Genomic DNA, 16,048 nt, shown 5'->3' on the forward strand with positions numbered 1-16,048 from the left:
AACTACTACAAGATAATGTACTATCATTCAACACAATGGCTTTAACACTAGGCAGACATAAATTAATCTTATAAGAAGAGGCAATTCAGTCATTAATTATAAGACCCCATAAATTTCTTAAGCTAAATTCAGTCATTTAAGCATGTTAAGGGGTCCCATACTTAGAAAATCCTAACTAAGCTTCTAGACTTAGTTTATTTTAGCCTTCAAAAGTTAGCAATCTCATTATACGACCTTAACATCTTTGAAGGGTATATTTTTATAAATTCATGATCAGGAAGATCAATAAGTATTCTCGAACAAGTTTTGAATTTTTCAAAATACGTTTAGATCATGTTTGGAGTTTCAAAAAAGTGGACCAACGTGATTTTAGCATGCTGCATCGCCAGTCGCGTTGGTCAACATTTGTGTAGGCTGCCAGAGCTAAAATTTTTTAGGCTCGACGCGATCATGGTGCAATGCATCGAGTATAACATCTCATCCATCAACGCACTGCATCGCTTATAACTTCGGCACTCAGTTTTTAGTCATTAAATGACCACATCCTTAAGGAAAAAAGGGTTAATTTTCCACCCCTATATAAGTTAAAAAACATGAGATTCATCCATTATTTCACTAAAATATTATGGTTTCTCTCAAATACTCTCAAGAACAAGTCAAGGATTTTCATAGGAGCTTCAAATTCAAGAGATGTTATCATTAATTTTAAAGAATCTTCCATCCAAGGTATGCATAGTGTTAATTCATGGATTCCTTTCGTCCATGAAGTCCAAGAATCAAGTTTTAAACTATGAATTTTGGTATTTATGCTATGGATTGATTATGTTCATGTAGTTATTGATGTATGATTCCCAAGTTGAAATCTTTATGTGTTGTTCATGAAACTACACTAGTATGGGGTTAAAATTTATGAAAATTGAAATAAATTATGGAATCATATTTCATTAATTTGATATCATGCCTAAGCCCTAAGTCATGCATCCTAGGTGTTTGATAAAATGCCTAAGAGAATAATACTTGTGCATTATGACTCAATAGAACCTTAATGATGAATTCATGTTACCCTTATGTTCAAATATGACCTCCACACAATTGTTGTGCATTGTAGTTGTTTGATGGAATGTTCATGATATTAGAAGTTATGAAAATATGGCATATTTATATGCATTCCTATCCATGTACTAGATTGTGAATGATAAATGCTTCATAAAATCCCTCAGTGGTTATATTGTGAAATTTTGACAATAGTCATGTGTTCAAAAAGTGTCAGTTTCATGCTATCGAGTCCTGAGGGTACTTGTACCTAAAAAATTTAGTTGTGTGCCTAGATCCAGTATTAGTTTTCACGATACTCTCAGTCAAGCCATGATCAGTAGAATTTAGTGAGTCATGTGACTTAGGAAAAACTCAATAAATTCAGTATCAGTCCAGTAATCTCAGTAATCTCAGTTAGTTATCGTATCTCAGTTGTATTCCGTCAGTCAACAGAACTCAGTTCAGTCCAGTTAATCAGTACAATCAGTAATAGCTCAGTCATGTCTAGTGTGAACTAGGAAAATCAATTCAGTGCCTATTCAGTTGGGAGTAGGATTCAGCACTGAGTGAACTCAAGGATGGGAACACACACTGTCAGTAGAGGGTGTGCTTTCTTGAAGCAATCCTTGAATTCTAGAATTATGTAGCCAACATAGGTTAAGACATCAACACTATCAGTTGAGGGTTGATGAGGTGGATTAACACTGTTAGATGAGGGTCCTACCGTTCTCCTTTGTGGACACTATCAGATGAGGGTCACTCACAGCTTGTCCTTACCAGTGGATCAGTATTGACACCCTTCCAATTAGGGTTACAAATTGGACCCCAACTCAGCTATAATATCTTATTTGGGGCATGTTGGTTAGATGAATTCGCCCACCATTTTAGTTACAAAATTAGGACTGTCAAATACAGTCACTCAGTCTCAGTAATAGAACTCAGCTAGTTTTATCAGAATCTAGACTATTAGATACAGTTACTCAGTATCAGTTATCTCAGTTATCAGTAGCTTATGTTATTAGTATTCAGACTCAGTAGTCAATATTACCACATATTCAGTTTCAGTTACTTATCCATGCATGTATTCTCACGTTCATGTTATATAGTCAATTAGTATTATTCATGTATATGAACCCTTTGCATTCAGCCTTCCTCACTTGCATACCAGTACATTCAATCATACTGACGTATTTGCACTATGGTTTTTATACCATAGGTTTAGGAGCACGAGCTCCCATGCATCCTTCGTGGATCAGACATTCAGCAGCCAGACTAGTAGTTAGTCCTCATCATTCGAGGATAGAATGATTATTTTATTAACTTTATTACTTCAGCAGCTTAGAGTTAGTTAGGGACATATCCCATCAACTCTACAGATTTTAAATAGTTTAGAGGCTTTCAGACTACAGTATGTTTCAGACAGTTTATTTTGGTTTTGGGTATTATTATACCCCAATACAGACATTATTTTATATTCAGTATTAGTTCAGTTTTAAACCTTATGGCCTTACAGCTTATATTTCGCATATTTACAGTATATTATTCAGTGCTCAATTACAGATAATAGTCATGGGTTAGCTTGTGGTCCTTTGGGGTCATGAGCACCGTATGACATTTCGAGTATCAGATTTGGGGCATTACAAACTTGGTATCAGAGCCTAAGGTTCAACAGTGTCCTAGGAAGTCTGAAAACCCACATCTATTAGAGTCTTGTGCATGGGTGTGTTGTACACCACACTTATGGACAAGAGGCTATGAGATGTTTTAGGAACAGTTTCCCTTCTTTCAGTAGTCATGTCGTGCTAGTGAGCATGAGCTCAAATTTAAATCCCAATCTAATTCGATCTTTCTTTCATTTATAGAACATGCCTCCCAAAAGGGCTAGCGAAACAAAAACTGAGAATCAGTCGGCATCTTCGCTCGTTCAAGCAGATTCCCTGGACGAGCATGTCTTTCATAAAGAATTTAGAATTGACTCTCTTACTTTATCTTATTCCGTAGTAACTCAGAGCAATCAGTAGGCTGTTGTCCCACCCAGGTATATGATTTATGTCCAGCAGATTGAGGTAGGAAAGCGTAGAAAAAAAAAAGAAAAAAAGAGAGAAAATAAGAGAGCGAGAACAGGTAATCTCAATTTCGCTAAGCCTAAGTCAGAGAGTCGTAATGATAACGCTTAACTTACACGTCAATTTGGTGCCGGGCGGTCGTCATCAATATATTCACCCAACTTTTAGAGTCGGGGTCGAATCCACAGAAAACAATGTAAGTGGCGATTGAACTAATTTGAAACTATATTTACAAGTTGAATTCAAACAGATGATATGAAAAGATAAAATGGGAGGTTTTGGAGATTAGCAAATAACTATTGGTCACTTTAGCTTCAGTTTTTGTAATCAAGAGTTTATGGAAAAAATAAAATTATGTTCACTAGGGGTTTTGGTACTTGACAAATGCTAATAGTGGTTCAAGATTCTCACAGTAGGTAGGACAACAGGTTATCTTTATCGAAGTTATGCCTAAATATCTCTCGACCTACTTAAGCATTTAATTACCTAATCCTCTCGGACTTAGGAAATTTATATTTCTTAACCAGACTTTACCTCAGGTTAATCAACCTTGTTACAGCGTTGATTATTAAATGGAAGTTTAGTGTTTCCAAGTCTCTGTTGATAATTCACTTCTCACTATATTTAATTTCTTTCTCAAGCAAATCAAAGAAGGTGTTATCTATCATTTGCAACCAATAGACAGTAATTAAAACCTCGGAATTATCAAAGAGTCCTATTACCTTTCGAATCTCAAACACTTAGCACCTTATTAAGACTTAACCCTAGATCCCATAATTCAGGTTAGAGAGGTTTAGCCACTCATGATGTAATGATCGAAACAACTAGATTAATTCATAATTTGAAAGATAAACTTAACACAAGATGAATAATAACTAGTGATTCTCAGATTAAATCACAATAGGAATCCCAAAGTAATGAGTAAAATCTCTTTAAAGTAATTGATTTTTCAAGCCAAGAAACTAGAGAGAGAAAATAACAAAAATATGTGTCTCCCAAAAGATGTTCCCCACTGCTTAAAAAACCCTAAACAATGTTTTTAATAGTTTACCCTAATTATGGAAACAAAATCATAGAGAGAAATAATTTCTCGGATAGGTGATGCCATTCGTGACATCTTATCAGAAGGCTGTCGACTGATCACAAATGTCGTCAGCTCCTCTTTGATTTTGATATTCACTGCCTTAGGCTGACAACGAACTATGACGGCCTATCAGATCTTTGATGACTTATCATAAATGTCGTCAGTTATCTACCTCAGCTTCCACGTTCTTCCTTAGACTGACAACAATTTTGATGACCTATCAACTCCTTGACGGCTTATCACAAAATATCATAACAACTTTCAGCTGAGGTCCATTCTCTGTCTAAGGCTGACGATGAAGTTGATAACTTATCACAGGGCTGATGACTTATCAGGAATGTCGTCAACCACGCTTCTCTTCTTTTTGCTTCAGATTTCAACTCTTTTGCTTCCATCCTTGTTGGTTCTCTTGCATCTTGGGTTTTACTGTAAAATCAAAAATGATAAAATTTGCTTAAGACCTTGCAATTACTCTCAGTTAAAAGCCTCAAATGTGTTAGTATCTGCTCACACATTAGGTAACCATTATCCATTTTGCCTAAATTCTTCGATTCCAGTTCCTCCCTTAGCCAGTGCTCTAATTCCTAAATTTAGAGATAGAGTACCAGGTCCTAAACCTCAGGGCGGTGTGCTAGCAGTGCCCGAACCCATCCCCTTTGTCAGACTTAAAGTAGATATCATAAGGGTATATGTAGAGCCGACAGTAATGTATATTAAGATGTATCGAGTCAGGTCACAGAGTTCGATACTATCCTAAGGTTGGTCCACGAAGCCAGCATAACCATTCCTCAGCTCAGTTCAGTCGCCCGAATCAGCAGGGTGCCACCTCTAGTGCTACTAGTGGGCAATGTCCAAATATACTATACGTTCTTCAGTCCCGACACGATTAGGAAAATTCTCTTGATGTGGTCACTGGTACATTATCGATCTTTAACTTGTATGTTTACGCTTTGCTAAATCTAGAAGCCTCTTTGTATTTTATGACTCCATATATAGTAGTTGATTTTGGAGTCAGTCCCAAAATTCTAGTAGAACCCTTCACAGTCTCTACCCCAGTGGGTAAAATTATCATAGCCCACTGGGTATACAGGAACTGTCCGGCTATGGTATCTCAGAAAGTCACTTTAGCAGATTTAGTCGAATTAGAGATGACTAATTTTGATGTCATTATCAATATGGATCGTCTTTATTTCTACTATGCCACAGTTAACTACAGAAATAGAATTGTCTAGTTTCAGTTTCCAAATAAACCCGTCCTAGAGTGGAAGGGTAGTACTTCAGCATTTAGGGGTCAGCTTGTTTCCTAACTACGGGTTAGAAAATGATATCTAAGGGATGTGCCTATCATATTATTTGAGTTAGGGACTCTAGTTCCAAAACTCCCGGTCTTGAATCAGTCATAGTAGTGAATGAATATTTAGATGTCTTTCTCGAAGATCTTCCAGGAATTTCTCCCGAAAAGAAAATAGACTTCGGGATAGACCATCTTCCAGATACTCAACCTATATTTATTTTTCCATATAGAATGGCACCAGCAGAACTCAAGGAATTGAAAGAACAGTTGAAGGATCTCCTAGTTAAGGGATTCATCAGACCCAGTGTGTCCCTATGGGGTGCATCAGTCTTATTCGTGCGTAAGAAAGATGGTCCTCTCAAAATGTGTAAAGACTACTATCCGCTCAATAAGGTCACAGCCAATAACAAGTATACACTTTCCAGAGTCGATGACTTGTTCGATTAACTTTAGGGTGCCAGCTATTTCTCTAAGATAGACCTCTGATTAGGCTATCAGCAGCTCAGACTCAGAGAATGTGACATTCCAAAGATGACTGTCAGAACTTGGTATGATCACTTCAAATTCTTAGTTATGTCTTTTGGTCTTACCCACGCACCCGCAGCCTTCATGGACTTGATGAATCGAGTGTTCAACCAGTACCTGGATAGTTTGTCAGAGTATTAATAGATGACATTCTTGTCTATTCTCGCAGTGAGCATGGTCCTACAGACCATCTCAGAATATCAAAACTCATCAATTATCATGATATAAATTCATGTCCTACATGTCATCTCTATGACCATCGCTCATATTCATTCACGTTAGTGAAAACTCAAGTATGCTTCCAATTACTAGGATAAAGAGTTCCAGTTCACTCAGTGTTATGAATCATGTCCCATGAGTACAGAAACTTCAGACTCAGGTCATGAGCTCATGACTCATACACTCATGTCATGCTTTACAGTATGCCCAGCTCACATAACACATGCTCCACTCCTTGTGATCAGTCAAACTCAGATTTATGTCACGAATACCCTTAATTAAGATCCCTCAGTGAATTCGTGGTGTTGATATTCAATCCCTAAGACTTAGTTACCGCATCAGTTTAGTAATCTATATTCAGTAAAGGACTCAGGTAGTCCTACAGGACCATGGGTTTTAGTTATCAGTTACTTAGCCATCAGAATTCAGTACTTCAGTACTAGTCTAAACCTCAGTTATCAGAAACCAACATTCAGTCATAGTTACAGTCTTAGTTGCAGTTACAGTCTTAATTACCGTCATAGCTATAATCTCAGCCCCAGTCATAGTCTAGCTAGATTAGAAACTCAGTTCACTTTCAGGATTAGCCGACCATAGCATATGGATAACAGTTACTCAGTTAATAGTATTTCAGTACCTCAAATTATAGAGAGTTTTTGAATCATGTTATAAACTTGGTCTTGCATCCTTAAGATAACACAACTTTCACTCATTTATGCTCAGTTACCTCATGTTACCCAGTCAGTTTTTACCTTCTATGCATGATAGTATGCAGTTTAAGTCCAGCTATCTAAACTAAGTATCGTTCAGTTTTACATGCCCAGTACTCAACCATCAGTCATTCAGCAGATTAGATGAGTTAGTCAGTAGGAATTAGTCCGAATAGCCAGTACCTCATTCAAGCAGTCAGACAGACAAGTTCATATATTTTCCCATTCTGTCTATCTAGTCACACTATTCAAAGTCTCATGATTGTGACTATTCTAAGATGGACCAATCATCTAGTTGCATGTTCAGCTCAGTCCATGTTTCATGTCTCAGTCTCAGATCCCAGATATACAGTCACAATTTAGTATGTAGGTGCCTTGTGCATCGCCTTAATTTTCCTCAACATCTGAGTCAAGTCAGCATTCTTTGAGGGACATAGTGTCCCAAAGGGGAGATACGCTATAACTTCTGAACTTCCATGACCTAGACACTCTAGTAATGAATCCGGTTGAGAGTAGTAGGTACCCATAGGTTGACCCTCTAGCTTTAATCTTGGCTGTAAGCCATGTACTCAATGGCTCAACTCAACTCACGATGCTCAATCCATGACACACATTACAGACTTAGTCATGTTCTCATGTTTCCATTTATGCATATTCAGAAAGGATCTGGAGCTCGAGATTGGTAATCATGTTTATTTAAAGATCTCTCCCATAAAGAGAGTGAAGAGATTCGGCAAGAAGGGAAAGCTCAGTCCTCGATATGTGGATCCCCTCAAAATTCTCAGTCACTTTAGCAAAGTAGCTTATGAGCTCGAATTGCCTTCAGATCTTGCCTTAGTTCATCCAGTGTTCCATGTCTCCTTGCATAAGAAAGTGTATAGGTGACCCCAACAGTTTTAGTCACTATAGAGGGCATAGACATGTAGAACAACCTCTCTTTCGAAGAGATTCCAGTCAAAATCCTTGACTATCAGACTGGCAGACTAAGGAACAAGAGGTCCCTCTAGTCAAAGTTCTTTGGTGGAATCAGTCCGTTGAGGGAGCTACTTGGGAAGCAGAAGCAGATATGCGAACCAAGTATTCTTACCTCTTCTCCGCAAATTCAGGCTCAATCCAAGGTAATAGCTTTTCTTAAGCTTATTCAGTCTCATGTTCAAATTTCAATTACAAACTTGGTATTCAGTTCCATGCTTAGTTTTTATTTCAAATTTGGTATCTTTACCATTACATGTTCAGTCGCATGTTCATGAGTTAATTCAGTCATGTATTCACGTATCTGATATGCGTGATTAGCTTATCAGTACTCCCAGTTATGCATTCATGAATCAGTTACTCATACATCAGATATCCATGCTCAGTATGAATCCCAGTAATGTCAATCATGTTTCAAATGTTCACGTTCAGTATGTACATCAGCGTATCATTTCTCCCATCTCAGTCAATCTCATTCGGGTAAGAATTTTCCGAAGGGAGAAATATTGTAAGACCCCGCAAATTTCTTAAGCAAAATTCAGTCCTTTAAGCTTGTCAAGGGGTCCCATACTTAGAAAATCCAAGCTTCTAGACTTAGTTTATTTTAGCCTTTAAAAGTTGGCGATCTCATTACACGACCTTAACATCCTTGAAGGGTCTATATTCTTATAAATTCATGATCAAAAAGATCAATAGGTGTTTCCAGACAAATTTTAGATTTTTTGAAACACTTTTAGATCATGCTCGGAGTTCCAAAATAGTGGACCAACGTAATTTTAGCATGGCACATCGCCAATTACATTGGTCAATATTTATGCAGGCTGCCATAGCCAAAACTTTTGAGGCTCGAAGCAATCATGGAGCGATGCATCGAGTATCTCATCACAGCTATCAATGTGCCGCGTCGCTTATAGCGTCGACACCCAGTGTTTAGTTATTAAATGACCGCGTCCTTAAGGGAAAAAGGGTCAATTTCCCACCCCTATATAAGTCCAAAAACACAAGATTCAGAAATTATTTCACCAAAATATTATTGTTTCTCTTAAATACTCTCAAGAACAAGTCTAAGGTTTTCATAGAAGCTTCAAATTCAAGAGATGCTACCGTTAATTTTCAAGAATCTTCCATCCAAGGTATGCATAGTGTTAATTCATAGATTCCTTTCGCTCATGAAGTCCAAGAATCAAGTTTTAAACTATGAATTTTGGTATTTATGCTATGGATTGATTATGTTAATATAGTTATTGATGTATGATTCCCAAGTTGGAATCTTTATATGTTGTTCATGCAACTACGCTAGTATGGGGTTGAAATTCATGAAAATTGAATTGAATTATGGAATCATGTTGTATTAATTTGATATCATGCCTAAGCCTTAAGTCATGCATACTAGTTGTTTGATAAAATACCTAAGAGAATAACACTTGTGCATTATGACTCAATAAAACCTTAATGATGAATTCGTGTTACCCTTATGTTCAAATATGACCTTCATACGATAGTTGTGCATTGTAGTTGTTTGATGGAATGTTCATGATATTAGAAGTTATGAAAATATGGCATGTTTATACGCATTCCTATCCATGTACAAGATTATGAATGATAAATGCTTCATGAAATCCCTCAATGGTTGTATTGTGAAATGTTGACAATAGTCATGTGTTCAAAAAGTGTCAGTTTCATGCTATCGAGTCCTGGGGGTACTTGTACCCAAAAAATTTAGTTGTGTGCCTAGAGCCAGTGTAAGTTTTCACGATACTCTTAGTCAAGCCACGATCAGTAGAACTCAGTCAGTCATATGACTCAGGAAAAACTCAATAAATTCAGTATCAGTTCAGTAATCTCACTAATCTCAGTCAGTTATAGGATCTCAGTAGTATTCCATCAGTCAACGAAACTTAGCGAACTCAGTTCAGTCCAGTTAATCAGTACAATCAGTAATATCTCAATCAAGCCTAGTGTGAACTAGGAAAATTAGTTCAGTGCCTATTCAGTTGGGTGTAGGATTCATCATCGAGTAAACCCAAGGATGGGAACACACACAATCAGCAGAGGGTGTGATTCCTTGAAGCAATCCTTGAATTTTAGAACTATGTATCTAGCATAGGTTGAGACATCAACACTATTAGTTGAGGGTTGATGAGGTGGATTAACATTGTCAGATGAGGGTCCCACCATTCTCCTTTGGCGACACTATCAGATGAGGGTCACTCACAGCTTGTCCTTACCAGTGGTGCGGTATTGATACCCTTCCAATTGGGGTTACAGATTAGACCCTAACTCAGCTATAATAGCTTATTCGGGGCATGTCGGTTAGATGAATTCTCACATAATTTCAGTTACAGAATCAGGACTGTAACTGATATAGTCACTCAGTCTCAGTAATAGAACTCAACTAGTTTTATAAGAATCTAGACTGTCAGATATAATCACTCAATATCAGTTATCTCAGTTATCAATATTTCATGTTTTTAGTATTCAGACTCAGTAGTCAGTATTACCACGTATTCAGTTTCAGTTACTTATCCATGTATGTATTCTCATGTTCATATTATACAGTCAATTAGTATTGTTCATGCATATGAACCCTTTACATTCAACCTACCTCACTTGCATACCAGTACATTTAATCATACTGACGCATTTGAGCTATGGTATTTTATACCATAGGTTTAGGAGCACGAACTCCTGAGCATCCTTAATAGATCAGACGTTCAGCAGCCAGACTATCAGTGAGTCCTTATCATTGGAGGATAGTATGATTATTTTATCAACTTTATTACTTCAGTAGTTTGGAGTTAGTTGGGGACATATCCCATCAACTCCACAAATTTCAGACAGTTTAGAGGCTTTCAGACTACAGTATATTTCAGACAATTTATTTCAGTTTTGGGTAGTGTTATACCCCATTACAGACATTGTTTTATATTCAGTATTAGTTCAGTTTTGAACCTTATGGCCTTACAACTTATATTTTGCATATTTACAGTATATTATTCAGTGCTCAATTACAGATATCAGTCAAAGGTTAGCTTGTGGTCCTTCGGGGTCATGAGCACCATGTGGTGTTTCGAGTGTTAGATTCAGGGCATTACATTAATAGGATCAACTAGTGTATCCACACTTACAGCATGTACATCATCATAAAGAGGAAAAGAATTATTGGACTCACATATAGGTAAGCTACTACTCATACTTAATGGGCTACTAGCCACACAATCATCTTTCACATGTACAAAAGTGTAAGATTTAGTTATGTTACCTTGAATTTCTTGAGAAGATTCTTCTTTTTCTTAGTGTGAAGGTCATCCACAAGCTTTGGAAGCATCTAATATTGCCCTTGTCAAATCCTCAAAGGGAATCTTATTTTTGGGGACTTGTTCTCCTTTGTTTGCCATGTTGGTACCTACATACATGTCCTTATTAAAAGAAGGACAAACAATGTTATCTTGATTTGGTGGAAACCCCCTCACTTCACTCCTCTCAACCACTCCTTTTTTCTCTCTTGGATTTCCACCTTGCACTCCCTTACCCCTCTCAATATTTTATCTCTCAATTTCTTTAGGCTTGGAGTAAGTGATCACATCTCTTTGAGATTTGGGAAGTATAGGTGGAAAATATGATTTCCCTATTGGTCCATTACAATATTAGGCTAATTTTGCACATTTAGAACCCTATTTCGTGCAAACCAATCGATACCCAAACATAAATGACCTTGTTCCAAAGGGAAGATGTCACACTACACCTCCTCATAGTACCTACATCAGGTGAAGGAAACTTTTACTCTCTCCAAAACCCTATATCCATACAAGAAGTATGGAACAAGTAAAGGTTCTAGAGGTATCCCTAGATGGTCAAAAATGGGTGGAATGATGTAGTTTCTATAGCACCAATGATCTATCACAAGGAGGCATCTCGAAACCCCATAAATTATTACCTTTCTGGAGTGAATGTTTCTTCTTGGATCAATATTGTAAATCTTTGTATACCCTATTGGTACGTGGGTACCCCTCATGAGTTCCTTAAAGACACTCTATGTTTGGTCGGACTTTCTTTTGATATCCCACCATATCAATGTCGGACCTTGAATATATTTAGTGGCACATCTAGCCTTTTCAATTTTGCTCATATCATAATCCATAAAGATTCTTTCACACTTCTATTCCCAATTAAGATAATTTTTGAGATTGGAATCCTTATAAAGATGGGAAGAGTAGGAAGATCATGACTCCTATTATACCCTCCATATCTACCTTGAATCCCATTTCCATATGTTTGGGCACTAGAATAAGAAGGATAAGATGTACTACACTTGGACTTTAGAGATGCATACTCTCTTCTTCCCATGGGGAAACCTCTACTATAGCTAGTATAACTATTCATTTCAATTCAACCTTGATAAGACGTACCACAAGATGAGGAATATGAATTTTCACAATCCTCGCGTACCCTTTCACCATGATCCTCATAAGACTTATTAAAAATACTTTACCTCTAGGCTCAAAGTGGGAAACGTAATACTACTCACATGCTCCATCTTCATTATAACAACCCTCACAAGGCTATTCATCATCTCCATACTCACTACAAGAATTAGGGTCATCATTCATCTCATTTTCTCCTTCAAAATAGTAGCCTTCATTATCATCCATATCTTGATCGTAGTTATATTCATAGTCCCCATAATATCCATTTTCTTTGTAGCCATAACATTTTCACCACAATCATAGTATCTTATGTCGTAGTCACAATTATCTGAGGCTATCAAAGACATACTTCCTTCTATCGCCTTGTACCTACAAAATGAACAAACAAGATTAGTAGTAAAGCTCCTCACCAACACTCGTATGAATTTTACCTTTACGATCCTCACAATTAGAGCAACAAATATTAAAAGTTGTTTATACTCTGGTGATCAATAAGGTGTCAATCTCTACTTGTGGTAGGAGTGGATTCTTGTTTGAATGACTTAAAGAAAAAAACTACTTACGAATTTGAACCAAAGAAGTTACAACGAACTAAAACTAGAAAAGCATAAAAGAAATAGGACGAAGAAAGAAAATGGACTCAAATGCTAATTCAAAACTAAGTAGGATGATTACTAGTTGTTAATTAGCATTTAGAATCAAGAAAAGAAGACTAAGAATTAAAGAAAAGAAACAAAGAATCCAAAAATGAGCTTACTGAAATTTTATCCAAGTTGATGACTAGGTTGACGACTAGGATGGTAGTCATCACTTGGTTGATAACTTATCAATGTTGTCATCAACCTAAGGCAGAATAGGGGTTTGGGGATATTTTACCTGACAACTTGGTTGATATGTAGTCACTTAGTTGACAATTTATCAATGTTTTCGTCAACCCAAGGTAGAATATGGGTTTGGGGTTGTGTTAGCGACGACTAGGGTGATAACTCATCACCTAGTAGATGACTAGGTTGATAATTTAACATCTAGTTGATGACTAGGCTAACGACTAATTAGTAAGTTGATAGCTTATCAACGAAGTTGTCACCCTTAACTAGTGTGTCTCCATGACTTTAACGTGTGAAGAAAGAGGTGTAAAGGGTCTTCAAATGTTTTCTCCTTCTTTAGATGATCTTGATAGCTTCCTTGGAGATTACTCAAGGCTTTGAATGCTTCAACAATGGAACCTTCAACTCGTGATAGTCTTGAATTCCTTATGGTCCCCCCTTCCCCCCTTTGGACTCTATTTTGTTCTCTTTCTTTAGAATATTCCTTCTTGATACCAATTTGATCCTTTTATTCCTTGGAAGATTTGGAATAAACAAGTACAACACCTTTTCTTTCACTTCCTTTTGGATCAAACACACACTTTTGAATGTTCTTCTTTAACAATATTTGAAGAACATAAAGAACACCAAGAACATTCAAAATTGACTCTTATGCAAATGAACCCAGAATTTGATGAAATTCGAAACCTAAGCTCACTTCAACCTCCCAAACACAATACCAACTTTTGTAAACTCAAATTTTCACCAAAAAATCTCCTATTTGCGAACCCACCTCAAAGTTTCTTCAACTCAAGCTCTAACAATGGTAGAAGGCTCAAATCTCACTGGAATAAGGTTAACTCTTGAATTTTGACTCTAATAGTACTAGGGAACAAAAATCTAGTACTATAAACTCAAAATGATACAAAAATAAAAAACTCAAAAATTCAAAATGATGAAAACGTGAACATTAATTTTTTCTCTTTGAAATGATCAAGCTTGGCTCTGATACCAAATAGTACAATTCAAGCCACGAGAACTCGAATCTAAGCACAGAAAAGTAAAGATAGAAGGATAGGATAACAATGATAGAAAGATAGACATAAAGAAGACAACAAAAGATCAATCAAAGGGTATTTCAAACCCTAAAACCTCCCTTAAAGATTACGAACTAGCACCTAACTCTTATGTGATCACAAAAGGGATTAGATCTCCCTTACAACTAATATTTCTAATCAAAGATCAACATTCACTTTTCCAAGCTCTCAAATACTCTCAATGGAGTTTTCATGAATTCATCATTCAATATTAAAATTAAGCTAATAGAAAATAACCCTAAAAGTAACTATGTATAGCCTATTATAAGGTGTAAAAGTGACCCATGAGTGAATTTACCAAAATAATCATAAGTGACAATTTTTAGCTTACAACTTGTCTTAGTCGTCAACAAGGTGATGGTTATCAACCAAGTCATCACCTCTAGGCAGTGCAGCTTGACAAGTAGTCAACAAGGTGATAGATTATCAACCAAGTTGTTACCTCAAGGCAAAATGTTATTTGTTCCTTCTTTCACTCCCAAGCAATCAACGACACATGATATTGTTGGTTTAGGAGCTCAAAGAAGGTCCTCCAAGTGTATTCTTGAATTCTTTGGCTTGGACCTCCTCATGTTGGCCTCGAATAATGTTATCAAAAGCTTTAATGGTCATTTGGCTTGTATCACTCAGCAAGATACACATTCAATAATTTAACTAGAAGATTAGACCAGTGAGCTCAATCAGAATAGAAGCAAACACACTGAAAAGATTCAATACATAGGATAATATATATTTTTTATAATTGTGGTGTCCAGGCCAGCTTTGATGTACCTCGAATATATCCACAGGATACCTTCCACCTTCCACCAGCAACAAATACCTAGTAACTCTATGATAGAAAGAATCACATAGTGTTTTTTGTCTATGCTGGGCATAGAAAAATATTTCACATTACATATCACAGAACTAATGAAGTCATGGTTTCAATCCTTCTACAAGAAGAAAACTTCAACATATTTAACATGAAGTTCAAAAACTTCAAATATATGGAAGAATATAATCAAAATTTACATATTCAATTGTTTATTTTTTGTAAATAAAAATGACCCAAACTTACCTGACGATGGTGATAGCGGCAAGCGAATGGCAATGAAGATCGGTGATAGAGACTTAGACCAGTAAGAAGCAGTGTGTGTCAGCTTTCAGACACGACGGGATCAAGGTTTTCATATTGGGCTTGAGCGTTGTAATGTATTGGGCCTATATGGCAGCGGTGCTATTCGTACACATATCTCTATGTTCCGAAGAGCTATTAAATACGGGCCGGTCCAGTCCATCCGAGCCAGCCCACACAGGCTTTAGAGTTTGACGGGTCAGGCTGGGGCATCCCATAACATGACAGGTCAGAAAATAGCAAGTTTGATCCATCATATTGTGCGCTGCGGGCTTACACGGCCAACCCACTTTTTAAAATAAATTATTTTTATAATCTTAATTTAAATTTTTAATTTTTTACTACATAAATATTTACAATATAATATTACATAAAGTTACTACTTATTAGTCAAGTCTCAAATTTACCAAAAAAAAAAAAACTCCTAATAATCTGTCAAGTTGAATAACTTTTGTCACAAAATTCAAATCAAATAGAGATGTTAAAAAAAAATGAAACAATTAATGAGTAATAATATACCTACCTAAATAGCAATATTAACCTAATTTTATTTTAGTTGATCACAATAGAACACAAGGAAATATCAACATTTAGTCCATTAAAAGTGAAAGTAAACTCTTAGAAAAAACTCTCATGACACTTATGGCATGTTCAACATCGCCACATCATCCTCATCAAACATATTTGATTCCATACAAA

This window comes from Capsicum annuum, chromosome 11 (assembly GCF_002878395.1).
Source record: "Capsicum annuum cultivar UCD-10X-F1 chromosome 11, UCD10Xv1.1, whole genome shotgun sequence".
Classification (NCBI taxonomy): Eukaryota; Viridiplantae; Streptophyta; class Magnoliopsida; order Solanales; family Solanaceae; genus Capsicum; species Capsicum annuum.